Source organism: Ranitomeya variabilis, chromosome 2, assembly GCF_051348905.1.
Source record: "Ranitomeya variabilis isolate aRanVar5 chromosome 2, aRanVar5.hap1, whole genome shotgun sequence".
Taxonomy (NCBI): domain Eukaryota; kingdom Metazoa; phylum Chordata; class Amphibia; order Anura; family Dendrobatidae; genus Ranitomeya; species Ranitomeya variabilis.
Window position 1 is genome coordinate 239,218,671 of NC_135233.1, and position 20,941 is coordinate 239,239,611.

The following is a 20,941-nucleotide window of genomic DNA, read 5'->3' on the forward strand; positions in this document are numbered from 1 at the left end:
TTATTCCTTTTAAGTTCCAAAAAACTTGCCGCACGGCAGGATCCGCATGCTCTAGGAGGTGGTGAACAGACACTAAATTTTTTTTGTATATTTTCAGTATTATAGTAGTTATATTCTTGTCCATAGGGGCAGTATTATAGTAGTTATATTCTTGTCCATAGGGGCAGTATTATAGTAGTTATATTCTTGTACATAGGGGCAGTATTATAGTAGTTATATTATTGTCCATAGGGGCAGTATTATAATAATTATATGCTTGTACATGGGGCAGTATTATAGTAGTATGAGGGATTAGCTCTGTGGTAGAGGACTTAGTTTGTTGTTTTAAAATAAAACAAGAGGTTTATTAACCCCTTAACGACTGCCGATACGCCTTTTAACGGCTACTTAAACCACAGCGCCGTTAATTAACGGCGCTGTGGAAAAAGTGAATAGCGCCCCCCAGAGTCGGATTTTCTCTGGGGTCTCGGTTACCGGGGGTAGCCGAGACCCCAGAGAACATGATTCGGGGTTTTTTTTACCAACCCCCGGGTTGCGATCGCCGGTAATTAACCGTTTACCGGCGGTCGCAAAAAAACCCCAAAACGCAATTTCCCATTTAATTTCTCTGTCCTCCGATGTGATCGCACATCAGAGGACAGAGAAATGGGGTCCCCGATCACCCCCCGATACTCACCTGTCTCCCCGGTGCTCCTCGTGGCTCCCGATGGGCGCCGCCATCTTGTTCCGGCCAAAAAAATGACGGGCGCATGCGCACTGCGCCTGCCGACCGGCACCTGGAAGATATTTGGGGTCTCGGCTGCCGGGGGTAGCCGAGACCCCAAAGAACATGATCGGGGTCGGTTTTTACCGACCCCTGTTTTGCGATCGCCGGTAATTAACTGTTTACCGGCGACCGCAAAAAAAAAAAAGTGATGTGTAATTCTCTGTCCTCTGATGTGATCGCACAAGCACAAACTTGGGGGCTAAAAAATCTTTTTTGTGGAAAAAAAAATTTTTTATTTTTTATTTTCACAACTCTGCATTATAAACTTCTGTGAAGCACTTGGGCATTCAAAGTTCTCACAACACATCTAGATAAGTTCCTTGGGGGGTCTAGTTTCCAAAATGGGGTCACTTGTGGGGGTTTCTACTGGTTAGGTACATCGGGGGCTCTGCATACGCAACCTAACGCCCGCAGACCATTCTATCAAAGTCTGCATTCCAAAACGGCGCTCCTTCCCTTCCGAGCTCTGCCATGCGCCCAAACAGTGGTTTACCCCCACATATGGGGTATCAGCAGGGCCGTAATAGCCACTAGGCACTTGAGGGCACGTGCCTAGGGCGGGGACAATGCAGGGGGCGGCACCTGAGCAAGATTTTTTTTTTTATAAGTCCTGGGTCACCTCCGGACCGACCAACACCCCCCGCCTGCCTCCCACCCATCGTCCTTGAAGACGATACTCACGTTGCTCCAGCGATGCCTGGTCTCGGCGTACACAGCTCGTCCTGAATGAGCGGTCACGTGGTACCGCTCATTAAGGTCATGAATATGCGCATATTCATGACCTTAATGAGCGGTATCACATGACCGCTCACGCAGGAAGAAGGTGCTGCGCCGGGAGTCGGAACAGAGCGAGAGGGATGTCGGCGCGGCCGCGTGATGTGGGACAGGTGAGTATGGGGGACGGGGGACAGGGGACGGGGGGATGAAGGAGGACATAAGCCGGCGCGCCATGCAAGATGGGAGCAGGAGCAGAGCGGGGGGGGGGTGGAGAGATAAGCCATGCATTCGGGGGGGGGGGGGAATATGAGCCATGCATTCAGGGGGGGAATATGAGCCATGCATTCAGGGGGGGAATATGAGCCATGCATAGAGGGGGAATATGAGCCATGCATAGAGGAGGGGAAATATGAGCCATGCATACAGGAGGGGGGAATATGAGCCATGCATAGAGGGGGAATATGAGCCATGCATACAGGAGGGGGAACATGAGCCATGCATACAGGAGGGGGAATATGAGCCATGCATACAGGAGGGGGGGATATGAGCCATGTATATGGGATGGGAGGGAGATGAGCCATGCATACAGGAGAGGGGGTCATTATACAGTATTGAGCATCATGTGGGATCATTATACAGTATGGAGAACTGTGTGTGGCCATTATACAGTATTGAGCATCATGTGTGGCCGTTATACAGTATGGAGCATCATGTGTGGCCGTTATACAGTATTGAGCACTATGTGTGGCCATTATACAGTATGGAGCACTGTGTGGTCATTATACATTATGGAGCATCATGTGTGGCCATTATACACTATGGAGCATCATGTGTGGCCATTATACAGTATTGAGCATCATGTGTGGCCATTATACAGTATGGAGCACTGTGTGGCCATTATACAGTATGGAGCATCATGTGTGGTGGCCTTTATACAGTATGGAGCATCATGTGTGGCCATTATACAGTATGGAGCACTGTGTGGCCAAATTTTTTTTGTTTATAATTATTGTATATAAAACAGTGTGATCTGCAGTGCTAAATGGCTGTGGTTGGGACGTGGATATGGGTGTGACTAGTTGTGAAATGGGTGTGGTCAGAGGCGTGGCCTAAAATTTGCCGCAGCGCACTACGCGCGCCAGAAACTTTATGCCTCCTTCCCTTCTTCAAAAGTTGGGAGGTATGGTACTGCATTTGCCAGATCATGGTAAGTGCCACAAATCCCATAGGGAATGAATGAGGCTGAACGCAGTGTTGCCGTAAGTGCTCCGTTACGCGGCAGATGCAGAAAAACTGCCGGATCTGCTGCAAAAGGCGACTTTCACATCAGCGATTCTGCCGATAGTGTCATACTCACCAAAGGGGGAGGCAGCACTAAAAGTGCCTAGGGCAGCAGAAACTCTAAATACGGCCCTAGGTATCAACCTACTCAGCATAAATTGCACAATAAATTTTGTGGTCCAATTTCTCCTGTTACCCTTGTGAAAGTAAAAATTTGGGGGCGCAAAGATCATTTTTGTGGAAAAAATATGATTTTTTTTTATTTTCATGGCTCTACATTATAAACTTCTGTGAAGCAGTTGGGGGTTCATAGTGCTCCCCACACATCCAGATAAGCTCTTTGGGGGGTCTAGTTTCCAAAATGGGGTCACTTGTGGGGGGTTTCTACTGTTTAGGTACATCAGGAGCTCTGCAAATGCAACATGACGCCCGCAGACCATCCCATCAAAGTCTGCATTCCAAGCGGCGCTCCTTCCCTTCCGAGCCGCGATGGGTGCCCAAACAGTGCCCCCCCCCCCCACATATGGGGTATCAGCGTACTCAGGACAAACTGGTCAACAGATTTTGTGTTCCAATGTCTCCTGTTACCCTTGAGAAAATAAAAAATTGCAGGCTAAAAAATCATTTTTGAGGAAAAAAAAAGGATTTTTTATTTTCACGGCTCTACGATATAAACTTCCGTGAAGCACCTGGGGGTTTAAAGTGCTCACCACACATCTAGATAAGTTCCTTAAGGGGTCTAGTTTCCAAAATGGAGTCACTTGTGGGGGGTTTCCACTGTTTAGGCACATCAGGGGCTCTCCAAACGCGACATGGCGTCCGATCTCAATTCCAGCCAATTCTACATTGAAAAAGTAAAACGGCACTCCTTCTCTTCCAAGCTCTGCAGTGCGCCCAAACAGTGGTTTACCCCCACATATGGGGTATCAACGTATGCAGGAGAAATTGCACAACAACTTTTGTGGTCTAATTTCTCCCGCTACCCTTGTGAAAATAAGAATTTGTGGGCGAAAAAAATCATTTTTGTGTAAACAAATGCGATTTTTTATTTTCACGGCTCTACTTTATAAACTTCTGTGAAGCATTTGGAGGCTCAAAGTGCTCACCACACATCTAGATAAGTTCCTTATGGGGTCTAGTTTCCAAAATGGTGTCACTTGTGGAGCGTTTCCAGTGTTTAGGCACATCAGGGGCTCTCCAAACGCGACATGGGGTCCGATCTCAATTCCAGCCAATTCTACATTGAAAAAGTAAAACGGCACTCCTTCTCTTCCAAGCTCTGCGGTGCGCCCAAACAGTGGTTTACCCCCACATATGGGGTATCGGCGTATTCAGGAGAAATTGCACAACAACATTTATGGTTAAATTTCTGTTTTTACACTTGTGTAAATAAAAAAAAAATGGTTCTGAAGTAAAATGTATGCAAAAAAAAGTTAGATGTTTATTTTTTCCTTCCACATTGTTTCAGTTCCTGTGAAGCACGTAAAGGGTTAATAAACTTCTTGAATGTTGTTTTGAGCACCTGGAGGGGTGCAGTTTTTAGAATGGTGTCACACTTGGTTATTTTCTATCATATAGACCCCTCAAAATGACTTCAAATGTGATGTGGTCCCTAAAAAAAAAATGGTGTTGTAAAAATGAGAAATTGATTGTCAACTTTTAACCCTTATAACTCCCTAACAAAAAAAATTTGTTTCCAAAATTGTGCTGATGTAAAGTAGACATGTGGGAAATGTTATTTATTAACTATTTTTTGTGACATATTTCTCTGATTTAAGGGCATAAAAATACAAAGTTTGAAAATTGCAAAATTTTAAAAATTTTCGCCATATTTCCATTTTTTTCATAAATAATCGCAAGTAATATCGAATAAATTTTACCACTAACATAAAGTACAATATGTCACGAAAAAACAATCTCAGAATCAGCAAGATCCGTTAAAGCGTTCCAGAGTTATAACCTCAAAGTGACAGTGGTCAGAATTGTAAAAATTGGCTCGGTCATTAAGTACCAAATTGGCTCTGTCACTAAGGGGTTAAAAGTTCATAAACCATCAGTGGTAACGAAAATAAAGCAGCCTCTTCCGGTTAAACAAAAGGCACAATACAATAAAACAGAAAACAACCAGTCCATATATCACACCAAGGTCCACCCGTTTAAACGTGAGTCTTAGGGTACTGTCACACAGTGCAATTTTGATCGCTACGACGGTACGATTCGTGACGTTCTAGCGATATCGTTACGATATCGCAGTGTCTGACACGCAGCAGCGATCAGGGATCCTGCTGAGAATCGTACGTCGTAGCAGATCGTTTGGAACTTTCTTTCGTCGCTTGATCACCCGCTGACATCGCTGGATCGTTGTGTGTGACAGCGATCCAGCGATGTGTTCGCTTGTAACCAGGGTAAACATCGGGTAACTAAGCGCAGGGCCGCGCTTAGTAACCCGATGTTTACCCTGGTTACCAGCGTAAACGTAAAAAAAACAAACAGTGCATACTCACATTCCAGTGTCTGTCCCCCGGCGTCTCAGCTTCTCTGCACTGTGAGCGCCGGCCGGCCGGAAAGCGAGCACAGCGGTGACGTCTGACGTCACCGCTCTGCTTTCCGGCTATGGCGCTTACACAGTGGAGAGAAGCAGAACGCCGGGGGACAGACACCGGAATGTGAGTATGTACTGGTTTTTTTTTTTACGTTTACGCTGGTAACCAGGGTAAACATCGGGTTACTAAGCGCGGCCCTGCGCTTAGTAACCCGATGTTTACCCTGGTTACCCGGGGACTTCGGCATCGCTCCAGCGCCGTGATTGCAACGTGTGACCGCAGTCTACGACGCTGGAGCGATAACCATACGATCGCTGCGACGTCACGGATAGTGCCGTCGTAGCGATCAAAATTGCACTGTGTGACAGTACCCTTAGTTATCCTCTCAAACTCCAGCAGGGTACGAGCAGCACATGCAAGGCCTCCTCACTTTTCAAAACACACAGATGAAGTGAGACATCCCCAGCTGCCTTAAAGAAGGCTTAATATAACAATGTCATCTAGGTAGACCTCTGCATACTTTTTGTGGTGTGCTAAGATCCGGTCCATGGCTCAGTGGAAAGTGGCCGGAGCTCCCTGCAACCCAAAAGACATCCTGACATACGGATAACATCCGTCTGGCTTAGCGCCGATCGCGGGCATTTAACCCCTCTGATGCCGCTGTCAGTAGTTACAGCGGCATAGAGGGGGATCGCGCAGGGACGGGGGCTCCCTGTGCTCTCCCACCGGAGCAACGCGATGTGATCGCGTTGCTCCGGAAGGAGTCCATGGATCCAAGATGGCCGCGGGACTCCTTCCGGGTCATGAAGTGAGGTGGCTAGCCGGCGCCTGCTCAGAGGCGTCGGAAAGCCTCCTGCACTGCATGTCAGATCGCTGATCTGACACAGTGCTATGCACAGTGTAAGGCCGGTTTCACACGTCAGTGATTCTGGTACGTGAGGTGTCAGTTTTCTCACGTACCGGAGACACTGACTCACGTAGACACATTAAAATCAATGTGTCTCTGCACATGTCAGCGTGTTTTCGTGGACCGTGTGTCCGTTTGGAAAACACGGAGACATGTCAGTGTTCGTGGGAGCGCACAGATTACACGGACCCATTAAAGTCAATGGGTCCGTGTAAAATACGCGGTGCCGTCCGTGTGCCGTGCTGGAGACAGCGCTTACAGTAAGCACTGTTCCCCCTGTGTGGTGCTGAAGGCTTAATTCATCTCTTCTCCCCCGCAGCGTTTGCTGGAGAGAAAAGAGATGAAAGATCAATTTTTTCTATTTTTTTTGTTAAAAATAAACTTTGCTGGTGTCCTCCCATCCCCAGTGCGCCGCCCGGCCCCTTGCAGATGCAGAGGAATAGTCACCTAGCTCCCGCGATGTCTCCTCTCTCCTCTCCGCGCCGCTGCTTCTCCTGTATGAGCGGTCACGTGGTGCCGCCCATTACAGTGATGAATATGCGGCTCCTCCTCCCACATGACCGCTCATACAGGAAGAAGCTGCGAAGCGGAGAGGAGAGAGGAGACATCGCGGGAGCTAGGTGAGTATTTCTCTGCATCTGCAAGGGGCCGGGCGGCGCACTGGGGATGGGAGGACACCAGCAAAGTTTATTTTTAACAAAAAAAATAGAAAAAATTGATCTTTCATCTCTTCTCTCCAGCGAACGCTGCGGGGGAGAAGAGATGAATGCAGCCTTCAGCACCACACAGGGGGGACAGCACTTACTGTAGCGCTGTCTCTTCTGCACGGTCCGTGTGGTACCCGGGCGGCACACGGCTGCCGCAGGTGTGCCGCACGTGTGCCACACGGATGGCCTACGTGAGCTCACGGACACGGATAACTCCGGTACCGATTTTTCCGGTACCGGAATTATCTGGACGTGTGGGACAGGCCTCAGAGTGTCAGATCAGCGATCTGATCTAATATAGTGATCCTGGGACAATGGTAGAAAGTAAAAAAAGAAAAAAAATTCCCAATACAGTAAATCCATTTATGTAAATTAAAAAAAACAAAACAATAAAAGTACACATATTTGGTATCGCCGCGTCCGTAAAAATATTCCACTAGTTAACCCCTTCAGTGAACACCGCAACAAAAAAAAATAAAAAACAAGGCAAAAAACAATGCTTTATTATCATACAGGCGAACAAAAAGTGGAATAACACGCGATCAAAAAGAAGGATATAAATAAACATGGTACCGCTTGAAAACGTCATCTTGTCCCGCAAAAAAAAAGCCACCATACAGCATCATCAGCAGAAAAATAAAAAAGTTATAGCTCTCAGAATAAAGCGATGCAAAAACAATTATTTTTTTTATATAAAAGTTTTTATTGTGTAAAAGCGCCAAAACATAAAAAAATTATATAAATGAGGTATCGCTGTATTCGTACTGACCTGAAGAATAAAGCTGCTTTATCAATTTTACTACACGTGGAACGGTATAAACGCCCCCCCCCCCCAAAAAGAATTTCAGGAATTGCTGGTTTTTGTTCATTCCGCCTCCCAAAAAATCGGAATAAAAAGCGATCAAAAAGTGTCATATGCCCGAAAATGGTACCAATAAAAACATCAACTCGTCCCGCATAAAACAAGACCACACATGACTCTGTGGGCCAAAATATGGATAAATTATAGCTCTCAAAATGTGGTGATGCAAAAACTATTTTTTGCAATAAAAAGCGTCTTTTAGTGTGTGACGGCTGTCAATCATAAAAATCCGCCAAAAAAACACTAAAAAGTAAATCAAACCCCCCTTCATCACCCCCTTAGTTAGGGAAAAATAATACAATTTTAAAAAATGTATTTATTTCCATTTTCCCATTAGGGTTAGGGCTAGGGTTAGGGTTGGGGTTAGGGTTTCAGCTAGAATTGGGGGGGTTTCCACTGTTTAGGCACATCAGGGGCTCTCCAAACGCAACATGGCGTCCGATCTCAATTCCAGCCAAGTCGGCGTTGAAAAACTAAAACAGTGCTCCTTCCCTTCCGAGTTCTCCCGTGCGCCCAAACAGTGGTTCCCCCCCCACATATGGGGTATCAGCGTTATCAGGACAAATTGGACAACAACTTTTGGGATCCAATTTGTCCTGTTACCCTTGGGAAAATAAAAATTTGGGGGCTAAAATATAATTTTCGTGGAAAAAAATATATTTTTTATTTTCACGGCTCTGCGTTATAAACTGTAGTGAAACACTTGTTGTTCAAAGTTCTCACAACACATCTAGATAAGTTCCTTGGGGGGTCTAGTTTCCAATATGGGGTCACTTGTGGGGGTTTCTACTGTTTAGGTACATCAGGGGCTCTGCAAATACAACGTGACGCCTGCAGACCAATCCATTAAACTCTGCATTCCAAACGGCACTCCTTCACTTCCAAGCTCTCCCGTGCGCCCAAAAGTGGTCCCCCCCCACATATGGGGTATCAGCGTACTCAGGACAAATTGGACAACAACTTTTAGGGTCCAATTTGTCCTGTTACGATTGGGAAAATAAAAATTTGGGGGCTAAAATATCATTTTAGTGGAAAAAAATATATTTTTTATTTTCACGGCTGTGCGTTATAAACTGTAGTGAAACACTTGTTGGTTCAAAGTTCTCACAACACGTCTAGATAAGTTCCTTGGGGGGTCTAGTTTCCAATATGGGGTCACTTGTGGGGGGTTTCTACTGTTTAGGTACATCAGGGGCTCTGCAAATGCAACATGACGCCTGCAGACCAATCCATCTATGGATATGTGTCCACGTTCAGGAAACGCTGCGTTTTTTACGCAGCGCTGAGCCGCAGCGTCAAAAACGCAGCGTCCAGATGTTACAGCATAGTGGAGGGGATTTCATGAAATCCCGTCTCCACTGTGCATTAAAAAACGCATGCGTTTTTCCCGCAAAAACGCACATGTGTTGTGTTTTTTTAAGAACGCAGCATGTTGCTACAATGAGCAAAACACGCAGGAACACCGCAGGTGACCTGCCAGTGACCTCAGGTGCATTTTTGGTCAGGATTTTACCTGCATAAAATCCTGACCAAAACCTGAAGCAAACCTGAACGTGGACACATACCCTAAGTCTGCATTCCAAACGGTGCTCCTTCCCTTCTGAGCTCTGCCGTGTGCCCAAACAGTGGTTCCCCCCATATATGGGGTATCAGTGCACTCAGGACAAATTGGACAACAACTTTTGTGGTCCAATTTCTCCTGTTACCCTTGGGGGAAAAAAAATTGCGGGCTAAAACATCATTTTGTGGGAAGAAAAAATGATTTTTTTAATTTTCACGGCGCTACATTCTAAACTTTAGTGAAACAATTGGGGGTTAAAAGTGCTCACCACTAGGGTTGAGCGACTTTCATTTTTTTTAAGATCGAGTCTGGTTTTGTGAAACCCGATTTAGTCCAGAGTCGAGTCGAGTGAAGTCGGCCGATTATCGCTAAAAGTCGGGGATCGACCGAAACACGAAACCCAATGCAAGTCAATGGGGAAGCATAGCCGGCAGTGAGTGGAGGCCAGGAAAACACCTACAGTGCACATTTTACTGCCAAAAACATCCATTCTTGTTTTCTGAAGCTTGTCAATCTTAGTTAACTTTATAATAATAGTTGGGCACTGGAAATTGGGGGTCATTTGGCAAAAGTTGTGGGGGTAGGGCTGGTTCAAGGTTTTAGTGGGCCCAGGAAACATGGACTACGTCATGGCGGTGGAGCAGGGAGAGGTAAGTATTTCAACGTTGCAAGTGCTGTGATCCTGAGCAAGCAGGGGGGGCCCACTCGTTCGCATTGGCACTGGCACAGGGCCCCTCAAAGTACGGCGGTGTGTTTGCATGGCGGGGGCGCCTCCCACCAGCAGCGACACTTTTGCGTACTCTGAGTGGCCCTGTGCCAGTGACGTCGCCAACGAGTATGCCCCCCCACCTGATGAAGGAACCTGCACTTTCATCTGCACCTTCCTCTTTGTCCCTGTGTAAGGTGGTATAATATGCGGGAAGGGGAACCTTACTTTCAGCAGGGTCAGATTCTGGCTGTGTAGAGTACAAGGGGAATGTAGTGGTCTAGGTCAATGTACCAGCAGACTCATCTAGCAGTGGCTGGGCAATGGGCAGGATGATGAGGAAACAGATATAGGGCCAAAGAATAAAGTAGGCTAAATGCAGATCAAAATTGGTAACAGGACTAAACAGGCGGCATTGCTTTGTTCAGTGGAGTAGCAAACCCAAGAGCAGCAGACACTGTTTCAAGGGCCTAACCACACTAGTAGGCCAAATGCAGTTTAATATCTGATAGTATAGGCCGAAAGCCAGAATGTGGAAGCTCAGCTTTGTTCAGTTGAGGACAACACCAGGGAGGGGCAGACACCGTTAGTAGGCCCTAACCACCATTTTGTTTTTTAAAAAACACTTAATGAGAGCCAGAAGGTTGAAGCTCAGCTTTATTCAGTTGAGGGCAACACCAGGGAGGGGCAGACACCGTTAGTAGGCCCTAAACACCATTTTGTTTTTTAAAAAACACTTAATGAGAGCCAGAAGGTTGAAGCTCAGCTTTATTCAGTTGAGGGCAACACCAGGCAGGGGCAGACACCGTTAGTAGGCCGGAACCAGCAATGTGTTTAAAAACAGCAGTTAATCAGAGCCGGAAGGTAGAAGCTCAGCTTTATTCAGTTGAGGGCAACACCAGGGAGGGGCAGAAGCCGTTAGTAGGCCCTAACCACCATTTTGTTTTTTAAAAAACACTTAATGAGAGCCAGAAGGTTGAAGCTCAGCTTTATTCAGTTGAGGGCAACACCAGGCAGGGGCAGACACCGTTAGTAGGCCGGAACCACCATTTTGTTTTTTAAAAAACACTTAATGAGAGCCAGAAGGTTGAAGCTCAGCTTTATTCAGTTGAGGGCAACACCAGGCAGGGGCAGACACCGTTAGTAGGCCGGAACCAGCAATGTGTTTAAAAACAGCAGTTAATCAGAGCCGGAAGGTAGAAGCTCAGCTTTATTCAGTTGAGGACAACACCAGGCAGGGGCAGAAGCCGTTAGTAGGCCCTAACCACCATTTTGTTTTTTAAAAAACACTTAATGAGAGCCAGAAGGTAGAAGCTCAGCTTTATTCAGTTGAGGGCAACACCAGGCAGGGGCAGACACCGTTAGTAGGCCGGAACCACCATTTTGTTTAAAAACAGCAGTTAATCAGAGCCGGAAGGTAGAAGCTCAGCTTTATTCAGTTGAGGACAACACCAGGCAGGGGCAGAAGCCGTTAGTAGGCCCTAACCACCATTTTGTTATTTAAAAAACACTTAATGAGAGCCAGAAGGTAGAAGCTCAGCTTTATTCAGTTGAGGGCAACACCAGGCAGGGGCAGACACCGTTAGTAGGCCGGAACCACCATTTTGTTTAAAAACAGCAGTTAATCAGAGCCGGAAGGTAGAAGCTCAGCTTTATTCAGTTGAGGGCAACACCAGGGAGGGGCAGAAGCCGTTAGTAGGCCCTAACCACCATTTTGTTTTTTAAAAAACACTTAATGAGAGCCAGAAGGTTGAAGCTCAGCTTTATTCAGTTGAGGGCAACACCAGGCAGGGGCAGACACCGTTAGTAGGCCGGAACCACCATTTTGTTTTTTAAAAAACACTTAATGAGAGCCAGAAGGTTGAAGCTCAGCTTTATTCAGTTGAGGGCAACACCAGGCAGGGGCAGACACCGTTAGTAGGCCGGAACCACCATTTTGTTTTTTAAAAAACACTTAATGAGAGCCAGAAGGTTGAAGCTCAGCTTTATTCAGTTGAGGGCAACACCAGGCAGGGGCAGACACCGTTAGTAGGCCGGAACCAGCAATGTGTTTAAAAACAGCAGTTAATCAGAGCCGGAAGGTAGAAGCTCAGCTTTATTCAGTTGAGGGCAACACCAGGGAGGGGCAGAAGCCGTTAGTAGGCCCTAACCACCATTTTGTTTTTTAAAAAACACTTAATGAGAGCCAGAAGGTAGAAGCTCAGCTTTATTCAGTTGAGGACAACTTGAATTAGGGACTGCATACAGACTTAGCAGGCTGTCCCCTGTGTGGACCATGCATCCAATACATTAACCCATTGAGCCACAAAGGACACGTAACCTTCCGTGGCCATGCCTACAGGTCCATGTGTCTGTTGTCAGGTGTACCTTTGTCAGTGTAGGCCTATTGGAAGGAGGGACCGCAGACAGGCTTCGAAGGCCTAACACAATAAAATGGGCTGGCTGTAGGCACTTTAAAATTGGTTCCAGGGGTACACGGGCAGCAGTGGTCTGGTCAGTGGAGGCCTAGTGGAAGGAGGGACCGCAGACAGGCTTCGAAGGCCTAAAATAACAAACAATAGGCTCATGGCAGTTTTACAGCGGTTACATGGATACACGGGCAGGCAGCTGGTGATGAGTGGAGGAGTATTTAAAGTAGGGACCGCAGACAGGCTATCAAAGGCCTAAAATAACAAACAATAGGCTCATGGCAGTTTTACAGCGGTTACATGGATACACAGGCAGCTTGGTGGTGAGTGGAGGAGTATTTAAAGTAGGGACCGCAGACAGGCTATCAAAGGCCTAAAATAACAAACAATAGGCTCATGGCAGTTTTACAGCGGTTACATGGATACACAGGCAGCTTGGTGGTGAGTGGAGGAGTATTTAAAGTAGGGACCGCAGACAGGCTATCAAAGGCCTAAAATAACAAACAATAGGCTCATGGCAGTTTTACAGCGGTTACATGGATACACAGGCAGCTTGGTGGTGAGTGGAGGAGTATTTAAAGTAGGGACCGCAGACAGGCTATCAAAGGCCTAAAATAACAAACAATAGGCTCATGGCAGTTTTACAGCGGTTACATGGATACACAGGCAGCTTGGTGGTGAGTGGAGGAGTATTTAAAGTAGGGACCGCAGACAGGCTATCAAAGGCCTAAAATAACAAACAATAGGCTCATGGCAGTTTTACAGCGGTTACATGGATACACAGGCAGCTTGGTGGTGAGTGGAGGAGTATTTAAAGTAGGGACCGCAGACAGGCTATCAAAGGCCTAAAATAACAAACAATAGGCTCATGGCAGTTTTACAGCGGTTACATGGATACACGGGCAGGCAGCTGGTGATGAGTGGAGGAGTATTTAAAGTAGGGACCGCAGACAGGCTATCAAAGGCCTAAAATAACAAACAATAGGCTCATGGCAGTTTTACAGCGGTTACATGGATACACGGGCAGGCAGCTGGTGATGAGTGGAGGAGTATTTAAAGTAGGGACCGCAGACAGGCTATCAAAGGCCTAAAATAACAAACAATAGGCTCATGGCAGTTTTACAGCGGTTACATGGATACACGGGCAGGCAGCTGGTGATGAGTGGAGGAGTATTTAAAGTAGGGACCGCAGACAGGCTATCAAAGGCCTAAAATAACAAACAATAGGCTCATGGCAGTTTTACAGCGGTTACATGGATACACGGGCAGGCAGCTGGTGATGAGTGGAGGAGTATTTAAAGTAGGGACCGCAGACAGGCTATCAAAGGCCTAAAATAACAAACAATAGGCTCATGGCAGTTTTACAGCGGTTACATGGATACACAGGCAGCTTGGTGGTGAGTGGAGGAGTATTTAAAGTAGGGACCGCAGACAGGCTATCAAAGACCTAAAATAACAAACAATAGGCTCATGGCAGTTTTACAGCGGTTACATGGATACACAGGCAGCTTGGTGGTGAGTGGAGGAGTAGTGCAAGGAGTGTCTGTCCCAGTACTCCCAAAATATAAATAGATGTTAATGTCTCGCAAAACAACCAAAACAAAAAAAAAGGTGGCATACTTAGGTACAGGGGTGGGCTCATCTACTGAGTTTCTGACATAGTAATTTGGCAGTAACTATTTAATGGTGCCAATATAGGACACAGACACAGACTACTTTAAGTTGCATCATAGATGTCTACAAATTTGTATTGTCAGTGCCAGACATTGAATGATGTCAGCGAATAGACTAAAGATTGGTGGAGCTGTGCGACATAATTTTGCACGTGGTAGAGCACATTTTGAGCTGGGGTAGGGGGGAACTCTCTTGAGGCCGGCGGGACCGCCCCAGGGCCCCTCATGTTACAACGGTGTGTCTGACGTTGGGTGCGCACCGCCACCGCCAGAGACACTACATTGTACTATGAGGGACCCAGTAGCAATGCCGTCAACCAAAAGCGAGCACACCCACCTCTTCAGACAAACAGCAGTCTCAGGGGTGCTTGCGCCAAGTCGCGATACCACGGCCCCGTGTGGGGAGTTTTGCCATTTAGGGAGGTGTAAACATGTCGTATGCTGTACAATCAGCTGCAGCAAATTAGACATTAGAAAAGTAATTCACAGGCAAGAGCTTTTCATAGGAAAGCTAGGTGTCGGCCGGGCAAGGTGGGGCAAAAGATTTCGAAATCCAGCTGTGGTTCATTTTAATGAATGTTAGATCGTCAACATTTTGGGTAGCCAGACGAGTCCTTTTTTCGGTTAATATTGAACCTGCAGCACTGAATACTCTTTCTGATAGGACACTTGCTGCCGGGCAAGCAAGCTCCTGCAATGCATATTCTGCCAATTCTGGCCAGGTGTCTAATTTGGAGGCCCAGTAATCAAATGGGAATGACGGTTGAGGGAGAACATCGATAAGGGATGAAAAATAGTTAGTAACCATACTGGACAAATGTTGTCTCCTGTCACTTTCAATTGATGCAGCAGTACCTGTCCTGTCTGCGGTCATAGCAAAATCACTCCACAACCTGGTCAGAAAACCCCTCTGTCCAACGCCACTTCTGATGTGTGCACCCCTAACACTCCTAGTCTGCTGCCCCCTGGAGCTCGTGTGAGAACGATCACGTGCGCTGTGTGCTGGGAATGCCTGAAGCAAACGGTCAACAAGAGTTGATTGTTTGGTTGCTAATATTAGTTCCAAGTTCTCATGTGGCATAATATTTTGCAATTTGCCTTTATAGCGTGGATCAAGGAGGCAGGCCAACCAGTAATCGTCATCGTTCATCATTTTCGTAATGCGTGTGTCCCTTTTTAGGATACGTAAGGCATAATCCGCCATGTGGGCCAAAGTTCCAGTTGTCAAATCTCCGGTTGTGATTGGTTGAGGGGCAGTTGCAGGCAAATCTACGTCACTTGTGTCCCTCAAAAAAACAGAACCCGGCCGTGACACGCAACCAATTTCCTGTGCCCCCGGGAAAGGTTCGGCATTAAAAATATACTCATCCCCATCATCCTCCTCGTCCTCCACCTCCTCTTTGCCCGCTACCTCGTCCTGTACACTGCCCTGACCAGACAATGGCTGACTGTCATCAAGGCTTTCCTCTTCCTCTGGTGCAGACGCCTGCTCCTTTATGTGCGTCAAACTTTGCATCAGCAGACGCATTAGGGGGATGCTCATGCTTATTACGGCGTTGTCTGCACTAACCAGCCGTGTGCATTCCTCAAAACACTGAAGGACTTGACACATGTCTTGTATCTTAGACCACTGCACACCTGACAACTCCATGTCTGCCATCCTACTGCCTGCCCGTGTATCCTCCCACAAATAAATAACAGCACGCCTCTGTTCGCACAGTCTCTGAAGCATGTGCAGTGTTGAGTTCCACCTTGTTGCAACGTCTATGATGAGGCGATGCTGGGGAAGGTTCAAAGACCGCTGATAGGTCTGCATACGGCTGGCGTGTACAGGCGAACGTCGGATATGTGAGCAAAGTGCACGCACTTTGAGGAGCAGGTCGGAGAACCCAGGATAAGTTTTCAATAAGCACTGCACCACCAGGTTTAAGGTGTGAGCCAGGCAAGGAATGTGTTTCAGTTGGGAAAGGGAGATGGCAGCCATGAAATTCCTTCCGTTATCACTCACTACCTTGCCTGCCTCAAGATCTACTGTGCCCAGCCACGACTGCGTTTCTTGTTGCAAGAACTCGGACAGAACTTCCGCGGTGTGTCTGTTGTCGCCCAAACACTTCATAGCCAATACAGCCTGCTGACGCTTGGCAGTAGCTGGCCCATAATGGGACAACTGGTGTGCAACAGTGTCATCTGCCGATGGAGTGGTTGGCAGACTGCGTTCTGTGGAAGAGCTGTAGCTTCTGCAGGAGGACGAGGAGGAGGAGGAGGAGGGGGTGCGAACGCCTACAGCCAACTGTTTCCTAGACCGTGGGCTAGGCACAACTGTCCCTAAATTGATGTCGCCTGTGGACCCTGCATCCACCACATTCACCCAGTGTGCCGTGATGGACACATAACGTCCCTGGCCATGCCTACTGGTCCATGCATCTGTAGTCAGGTGCACCTTTGTACTCACAGATTGCCTGAGTGCATGGACGATGCGCTGTTTAACATGCTGGTGCAGGGCTGGGATGGCTTTTCTGGAAAAAAAGTGTCGACTGGGTAGCTCGTATCGTGGTTCAGCGTACTCCATCAGGGCTTTGAAAGCTTCGCTTTCAACTAACCGGTAGGGCATCATCTCTAACGAGATTAGTCTAGCTATGTGGGCGTTAAAACCCTGTGTACGCGGATGCGAGGATAAGTACTTCCTTTTTCTAACCAGAGTCTCATGTAGGGTGAGCTGGACTGGAGAGCTGGAGATCGTGGAACTTTCGGGTGTGCCGGTGTACATGGCAGACTGAGAGACGGTTGGAGACGGTATTGTTTCCGCCGGTGCCCTAGATGCAATATTTCCTCCTACAAAACTGGTGGTTCCCTGACCCTGACTGCTTTTGGCTGGCAAAGAAACCTGCACAGATACTGCCGGTGGTGCGGAAAATGGTGGCCTTACAGTGACGGAAGGGATGTTGCGTTGCTGACTAGCTTCATTGGCCGAGGGTGCTACAACCTTAAGGGACGTTTGGTAGTTAGTCCAGGCTTGAAAATGCATGGTGGTTAAGTGTCTATGCATGCAACTAGTATTTAGACTTTTCAGATTCTGACCTCTGCTTAAGCTAGTTGAACATTTTTGACAGATGACTTTGCGCTGATCAGTTGGATGTTGTTTAAAAAAATGCCAGACTGCACTCTTCCTAGACTCGGATCCCTTTTCAGGGATTGCAGACTGAGCTTTAACCGGATGGCCACGCTGTCCTCCAACAGGTTTTGGCTTTGACACGCGTTTTGGGCCAGATACGGGCCCGGCAGATGGAACCTGTTGCGATGTTGATGCCTGATGCGGCCCCTCCTCCACCTCCGCTTCTGAACTACTGCCGCCTGCACCCTGTTCCCCCAATGGCTGCCAATCGGGGTCAATAACTGGGTCATCTATTACCTCCTCTTCGAGCTCGTGTGCAACTTCGTCTGTGTCACTGTGTCGGTCGGTGGTATAGCGTTCGTGGCGGGGCAACATAGTCTCATCAGGGTCTGATTGTGGATCTGTACCCTGAGAGGGCAATGTGGTGGTCTGAGTCAAAGGAGCAGCATAGTACTCTGGCTGTGGCTGTGCATCAGTGCACTCCATGTCAGAATATACTTGTAATGGGCATGGCCTGTTAAATGTTTCACTTTCTAAGCCAGGGACGGTATGTGTAAAGAGCTCCATGGAGTGACCCGTTGTGTCGCCTGCTGCATCCTTCTCTCTTGTTGTAGTTTTTGCTGAGGAGGACAAGGAAGCGACTTGTCCCTGACCGTGAACATCCACAAGCGACGCGCTGCTTTTACATTTACCAGTTTCGGAAGAGGAGGCAAAAGAGCTAGAGGCTGAGTCTGCAATGTAAGCCAAAACTTGCTGTTGCTGCTCCGCCTTTAAAAGCGGTTTTCCTACTCCCAGAAAAGAGAGCGTTCGAGGCCTTGTGTAGCCTGACGACGAAACTGGCTCCACAGCTCCAGACTTAGGTGGAATATTTTTATCCCCACGACCACCTGATGCTCCACTACCACTACCATCATTACCAGCTGACAATGAACGCCCACGACGACCTCTTGCACCAGACTTCCTCATTGTTTTAAAATCTTAACCAAAGTAACTTTATTTGTTGCTGTCAAACAACTTACACGGTGAGCTATAACTTCAGTATGATTTCAATATCCCTTAACAGGTTGGTGAGACCACAAGGAAAATCAGGCACAATGTTACACACTCTGTTTTCTGTGGCACAAAATCACAGAGATGACACACACGCAGGACTGTCACTCAAGCACTAATGTCAATATTAATCTCCCACCTAATTTATTTATTTTTTTTTCTCAGGGAGACTTTAGAAACCAAATAATATTAAAAACAAAACAAAAAAACAAACAAAAAAAAAAAGGCTTTCTATGGCCCACAATTAGAGAGAGAGAGGTGGCACACCCAGGAGTCAAGACTGGCGCACAAGCTGAAAGGGCAATATTACTCTCCCACTGTTTTTTTAAGTTTTTTTTTTTTTATTTTCAGGGAGACTTTAGAAACCAAATAATATTAAAAAAACCAAAAAAATAAATAGCCTTTCTATGGCCCACTGAATGAGAGAGAGAGGTGGCACACCCAGGAGTCAAGACTGGCACACAAGCTGAAAGGGCAATATTACTCTCCCACTGTTTTTTTATGTATTTTTTTTTTTTTAAGGGAGACTTTAGAAACCCAATAATATTTAAAAAAAAAAAAAAAAAAAGGCTTTCTATGGCCCACTGAATGAGAGAGAGAGGTGGCACACCCAGGAGTCAAGACTGGCACACAAGCTGAAAGGGCAATATTACTCTCCCACTGTTTTTTTATGTATTTTTTGTTTTTTAAGGGAGACTTTAGAAACCCAATAATATTTAAAAAAAAAAAAAAAAAAAGGCTTTCTATGGCCCACAATTAGAGAGAGAGGTGGCACACCCAGGAGTCAAGACTGGCACACAAGCTGAAAGGGCAATATTACTCTCCCACTGTTTTTTTATGTATTTTTTGTTTTTTAAGGGAGACTTTAGAAACCCAATAATATTTAAAAAAAAAAAAAAAAAAAAAAAGGCTTTCTATGGCCCACAATTAGAGAGAGAGAGGTGGCACACCCAGGAGTCAAGACTGGCGCACAAGCTGAAAGGGCAATATTACTCTCCCACTGTTTTTTTAAGTTTTTTTTTTTTTATTTTCAGGGAGACTTTAGAAACCAAATAATATTAAAAAAAACAAAAAAATAAATAGCCTTTCTATGGCCCACTGAATGAGAGAGAGAGGTGGCACACCCAGGAGTCAAGACTGGCACACAAGCTGAAAGGGCAATATTACTCTCCCACTGTTTTTTTATGTATTTTTTGTTTTTTAAGGGAGACTTTAGAAACCCAATAATATTTAAAAAAAAAAAAAAAAAAAAAGGCTTTCTATGGCCCACTGAATGAGAGAGAGAGGTGGCACACCCAGGAGTCAAGACTGGCACACAAGCTGAAAGGGCAATATTACTCTCCCACTGTTTTTTTATGTATTTTTTGTTTTTTAAGGGAGACTTTAGAAACCCAATAATATTTAAAAAAAAAAAAAAAAAAGGCTTTCTATGGCCCACTGAATGAGAGAGAGAGGTGGCACACCCAGGAGTCAAGACTGGCACACAAGCTGAAAGGGCAATATTACTCTCCCACTGTTTTTTTATGTATTTTTTGTTTTTTAAGGGAGACTTTAGAAACCCAATAATATTTAAAAAAAAAAAAAAAAAAAAAGGCTTTCTATGGCCCACAATTAGAGAGAGAGAGGTGGCACACCCAGGAGTCAAGACTGGCGCACAAGCTGAAAGGGCAATATTACTCTCCCACTGTTTTTTTAAGTTTTTTTTTTTTTATTTTCAGGGAGACTTTAGAAACCAAATAATATTAAAAAAACCAAAAAAATAAATAGCCTTTCTATGGCCCACTGAATGAGAGAGAGAGGTGGCACACCCAGGAGTCAAGACTGGCACACAAGCTGAAAGGGCAATATTACTCTCCCACTGTTTTTTTATGTATTTTTTGTTTTTTAAGGGAGACTTTAGAAACCCAATAATATTTAAAAAAAAAAAAAAAAAAAGGCTTTCTATGGCCCACTGAATGAGAGAGAGAGGTGGCACACCCAGGAGTCAAGACTGGCACACAAGCTGAAAGGGCAATATTACTCTCCCACTGTTTTTTTATGTATTTTTTGTTTTTTAAGGGAGACTTTAGAAACCCAATAATATTTAAAAAAAAAAAAAAAAAAAAAAAAAAAAAAAGGCTTTCTATGGCCCACAATTAGAGAGAGAGAGGTGGCACACCCAGGAGTCAAGACTGGCGCACAAGCTGAAAGGGCAATATTACTCTCCCACTGTTTTTTTAAGTTTTTTTTTTTTTATTTTCAGGGAGACTTTAGAAACCAAATAATATTAAAAAAACCAAAAAAATAAATAGCCTTTCTATGGCCCACTGAATGAGAGAGAGAGGTGGCACACCCAGGAGTCAAGACTGGCACACAAGCTGAAAGGGCAATATTACTCTCCCACTGTTTTTTTATGTATTTTTTGTTTTTTAAGGGAGACTTTAGAAACCCAATAATATTTAAAAAAAAAAAAAAAAAAAAAGGCTTTCTATGGCCCACTGAATGAGAGAGAGAGGTGGCACACCCAGGAGTCAAGACTGGCACACAAGCTGAAAGGGCAATATTACTCTCCCACTGTTTTTTTATGTATTTTTTGTTTTTTAAGGGAGACTTTAGAAACCCAATAATATTTAAAAAAAAAAAAAAAAAAAGGCTTTCTATGGCCCACT

At 45.8% G+C, this 20,941-nt stretch overlaps 1 protein-coding gene across 4 annotated transcripts in view; it reads right to left on the reverse strand.

The window, feature by feature from the left end:
• LOC143805229 (uncharacterized) overlaps positions 1-20,941 on the reverse strand; it is a 286,521-nt gene that overhangs the window by 205,146 nt on the left and 60,434 nt on the right. The window lies entirely within an intron of this gene.